This window comes from Chiloscyllium plagiosum, chromosome 8, assembly GCF_004010195.1.
Source record: "Chiloscyllium plagiosum isolate BGI_BamShark_2017 chromosome 8, ASM401019v2, whole genome shotgun sequence".
Lineage (NCBI taxonomy): Eukaryota > Metazoa > Chordata > Chondrichthyes > Orectolobiformes > Hemiscylliidae > Chiloscyllium > Chiloscyllium plagiosum.
This window is the reverse complement of record NC_057717.1, coordinates 97,947,378-97,952,599: the sequence shown is the minus strand read 5'-3', so window position 1 is coordinate 97,952,599 and position 5,222 is coordinate 97,947,378. Positions and strand designations below refer to the sequence as shown.

General features: G+C 47.9%; 1 long non-coding RNA gene across 1 annotated transcript in view; it reads left to right on the top strand.

Annotated features, from left to right (window-relative positions):
* The first annotated feature begins 1,498 nt into the window (after positions 1–1,498).
* LOC122552449 overlaps positions 1,499–5,222 on the top strand; it is a 12,941-nt gene continuing 9,217 nt past the window's right edge. The window contains exon 1 of the long non-coding RNA XR_006312401.1: positions 1,499–2,074. This is a non-coding gene — a long non-coding RNA (uncharacterized LOC122552449). The remainder of the gene's footprint in view (positions 2,075–5,222) is intronic.

Genomic DNA, 5,222 nt, shown 5'->3' with positions numbered 1-5,222 from the left:
GCAGTGTGTGTGTGTAGCAGTGTGTGTGTGTGTGCATGTGTGTGTGTGTGTGTGCACGCGTGTGTATGTGTCTGTGTGTGTCTGTGTGTGTGTCTGAGTGTGTGTGTCCATGTGAGTGCGATTGTGTGAGCGAGTGTATGTGCGTTTGTGCGCGCGCGTGTGTATGTATGTGTGTATGTATCTGAGTGTGTGAGTGTGAGTGAGATTGTGTGAGTGTGTGTATGTGTGTGTGTGCGTGCGTGTGTATGTGTGTATGTGTTTGTGTGTGTGTCTGTGTCTGTATGTGTATGTGTCTGTGTGTGTATGTGTGAGTGTGAGTGAGTGTGTCTGTCAGATAGAAATTATATATGAGAGGGAATGGAGTGTCTGTTCACTCTGATGTGGATGAGAGAGTAAGCGACGCCATGTATTTCTGATGGAGTTTCTGTCTGGATCTTTTCAACATATCATTGATGGAAAAAGGGCTTTAGGGAAAACAGGAAGAATGAAAGGAAGAACCGAAAATGTAACTTCTGTAAAACCCAATTTATAAAATGTGTCAACTCATTTATTAAGTGAGCAGGGTTTTAAAATGAAGTCAGTGTAAGGAAGAAGGAAGGAGAATGGGAAAGGTGTGAACGAATGTTCAGGGGGAAATGGCCTGGAGATGCGAGCGAGATAATGCAAAATACTAGAGGCAGAAAATAATCAGTAAGCAACGATAGACAGAGTCAAAATGCCACGGTGCAGCTTATTTAAGGAGTGCACACCCCAGATGGCTGCTGCATGATGGATCACAAACCGAGTGACAGCTGACTTGCACTGCAGGGTAACAGCCAGGAGCTGGGGAGTTAACAGGGCTTGCACAGGCTGGACAGGATGCATGCCCAGGGGAGTTCCAGTTCACTCTCTCTCTCTCTTCCTTTCAGTCAATCCTTGCCACCTCTTACTCAAATCTCCCCATTGCCAGTCAATGCATCACTGACAGCTTCCCTCAGTGCGCAACAGGGCATCGAAACAGAAGCATCATTCAGTCATGCCTACCCTCAGCCTAAGTGCAGTTGTGAGCTGTGTCGGCACCTGTATTTTCATTTATCTATGTGTCTGTGTGTGTATGTGAGTGTTTGTGAGTGTGTGAGAGTGTGTGTGTGTATGTGTGTCTGTGTGTATATGTGTGTGTGTGTGTGGGGAGTGTGTGTCTGTGGGTGTGTGTGTGTGTGTGTGAGAGAGAGACTGTAAGTGTGCGTGTGTGAGTGTGTGTGTGTGTCTGTGTCTGTGTGTGTGTGAGTGTCGTGTATGTGTGGGTGCGTGCACGTGCGCGTGTGTGTCTTTGTGTGTGTGTGTGTGTGTCTGCATGTGTGTTTGAATGTGTCCGCGTGTGTGTGTGTGTATGTCTGGGTGTGTGTGTGTGTGTATGTCTGGGTGTGTGTGTCTGAATGTGTGTTTGAGTCTGGGTGTGAATGTGTATGGGTGTGTGTGTGAGTCTGGGTGTGTATGTGTCTGAGTGTGTCTGCCTCACAGAGGAAGATCCAACCCCCCAGGAGATGGGGGTCCCGGTGCGTGCCAGCCGGGACCTGGACCTGGGTGTGGGCGGGCCTGGTGAAGGGCAGCCAGGGGCCCTGCAGGGTCTCGGACCCGGGGTCCACATCGTGGCCCTCTGTGCTGATGCCAGGAGTGAGGGCGAGGAGCGGACGGATGCCACTAACCTGCTATACCAGCTCATGTACTGACCTGACAGTGCAGGCCCCTCCCCCTCCACCCCACCACCCTCCTCGAGTTAATGCTGCAACCCCCCCCCCCAGCTGCCCGTCTCATCGAGAATGTTCTGGAACAGCCAGCCAGCCTCCCCCGGGGGCCTGTCCATGTTGCAGCCCTGTGACTGTCTGCAGGGAGCAGTCTGTATCAGCTCCATCTGCACTTCCCTGGCTCTGTGTCTGTCTCTCACTCTCCCTCTGGTGGTGTCTTGTCTGTCTGTCTGTGTGTGTCTGTCTGCCTATATGTGCATGCCTCTCTCACCTCACTTATTCTCCAGTGCTTTCTGGACCGTGTGTGTGTGTGTGTGTGTGTGTGTGTGTGTGTGTGTGTGTCTGTCCATGTCTGTTTGTGTGTGTGCTTGGTGTCGTTTTTGTGTGAGGTGCTGCTTTCTATTGTCTACAAGTACAGTCACCTTGTCCTAGAAGCGGGGAAATCAGGATAATTTACTTACTCTATTATCTGCTGAGCTTCCCAGCCAGCTGGCAGCACAGCATGGTTAGACAGAGGGAAAAAAAAAGGTTCATTTCTCCTGTTTAAGGAGCTCCACACAGAGGAAGCCACATATCGTTAGCGTGCAATAAATATACCTGCTGGAACAATGCAATCAGAGCCATTTTCTCCCAGTTAGTTCCGGGAGAAATAAATAATCTCCTAGGCAATAAGAGTGCAGAATGAACCTGAACTGCTCCTCCATTTTAGTGATTGCTTTTACACATCATAGCCTGGTACTCAAACAAAACCTAACTCAAGATTTTATCTACAATAGTCTAGTCGAGCAATCCTTCCTTTCATTTGAGGAGAGAGCCTTCCTTCCACAGTCCGAAAGAGTCAACGAACAACTCAATGGATTCGCTCACAAGCAAGAGCAGCAATTGCTGGAAAAGCTCAGCAGGCCTGGCAGCCTCTGTGGAGAGCTGCTTATCAGGAAGGGTCACTCAACCGAAAACGTTAACTCTGATTTCTCTCCACAGAGGCTGCCAGACCTGCTGAGCTTTTCCAGCAAGTGCTGGTTCTGATTTACAGCAGCTGCAGTTTGTTCGGTTATTCTTCACTGGATTGGCTAATGTGTCCTAACATAATTAATCACCTTGAGTGCATCCTCCATTGGCCAAACACGATTCAGCCTCAACTATACCAAACCTTTGTTTATTGTCTGACACAGAGCTAACTGTGAGCCACAATGGACTAACAGCCCAGGGTAGGTACATTCTAATCAACTTACTCAGAGATGTCATTACAGTTACTTACTGCTCATCTCAAATTACCCTTCAGACGTTATGGTGAGTTCCACTTTCGAACAATTGCAGTCTATTTGATACAGATAGACCCAAAATATAGATAAGGAGCAGCTCCAGGATATTGCCCCTAAAAGAGACCAAAGAGGTAAACAGAGTTAAATTAAACAGCATTTCCCAGAGTATAGGTGGTTAAGGAAGCAGTGTGAAGAGATGGAGCTGCGCCTCAGTTGGTTTAAATAACACAATGTGGGAGGAGTTAAGGGCAAATCAGAAAAATACATGGAGAGCCACTTGGAACCTGAATATCAGCAGAGTGAGCAGATATGCGTGTGCAGGAGGGAGACTAGCATTTAGGTGGGAGATTTTACAGAACTGTCATTGAATAATGCAACAGGAAGATAAGAGCCTGGCATTTCTCTAATTACTATGCATCACCGTGTTTAATTTCAATCTTTAATATGCAGTGTTAATAGGAACAAGGCTCAACGTGGTTGCTTGACTTGCCTTCTCTGTGACCAACTCGTCAGGCACACCAACAATAGGACATGCATACAGCCACAGAATGGAGGATCATAGAATCCCTCCAGTTTGAGAACAGGCCACTGGGCCCAATAGGTCGACAAGGGCCCTCCGAAGAGTGACCCACCCTGACCCATTCCTCAAACACTCTACGTTTACCCCTGACTACAGTGGGACAATTTAACATGGACAATTCACCCAAACCTGCACACTTTAGAATGTGGGAGGAAACCAGAGCACCCGGAGGAAACCCATGCAGACACGGGGAGAATGTGCAAATCACCACACAGTCTCCCGAACTGGAATTGAATGCAGGATCCGCGTCCTGAGAGGGCAGCAGTGCTAACCATTGAGCCACCGAGCCTACCCAACAGACAAACACATCTCATGGGTTAAAACAAATCACTGAATCACAGATCTCTCTCTCTCTCTCTCTCCCTCCGATACATCCATACGCCCCACTGTAACATTCTCTGATATACCCCACATACCCCACTGTCACATTCTCTGATATGCGCCACACATCTCACTGTAACACTCTCCGATTAACCCCACACTCCTCACTGTAACAATTCGCTGATAAACGCCACATCCCTCACTGTAACACTCTCTGATATACGCCACACCTCTCACTGTAACATTCTCTGATATATCCCACACCCCTCACTGTAACACTCTCCAATATACCCCACACCCCTCACTGTAACACTCTCTGATATACCCCACACCCCTCACTGTAACACTCTCTGATATACGCCACACCACTCACAATAACATTCTCTGATATGCCCCACATCCCTCACTGTAACAACTCTCTGATATACCCCACACGCCTCACTGTAACACTCTCTGATATACGCCACACCCTCACTGTAACATTCTCTGATATATCCCACACCCCTCACCGTAACACTCTCCAATATACCCCACACCACTCACTGTAACACTCTCTGATATACCTCAAACCCCTCACTGTAACACTCTCTGATATAACCCTCACACCTCACTGCAACACTCTCAGATATACCCCACACCCTTCACTGTAACACTCTCTGATATACCCCACACCACTCACAGTAACACTCTCTGTTATATGGGCCACACCCCTCACTGTAACATTCTCTGATATATCCCACACCCCTCACTGTAACATTCTCTGATATATACCACATCCCTCACTGTAACACTCTCCAATATACCACACACCCCTCACTGTAACACTCTCTGATATACGCCACACCACTCACAGTAACACTCTCTGTTATATAGGCCACACCCCTCACTGTAACAACTCTCTGATATACCGCACACCCCTCAATGTAACACTCTCTGATATACTCCACCCCGCTCACTGTAACACTCTCTCATATACCGCACACACATCACTGAAGCACTCTCTGATATACGGCACAACCCTCACTGTAACCCTCTCTGATATACCCCACACCCCTCACTGTAACATTCTCTGATATACTCCACACCCCTCACTGTAATACTCTCTGATATAACCCACACACCTCACTGTAACATACTCCGATATACCCCACTCCACTCACTGTAACACTCTCTCATATACCCCACACCCCTCACTGAAACATTCTCTGATATACCCACACACCTCGCTGTACCACTCTCTGATATACGCCACACCCCTCACTGTAACATTCTCTGATATATCCCACACCCCTCACTGTAACAATCTCTGATATACTCCACACAGTCTCTGATATA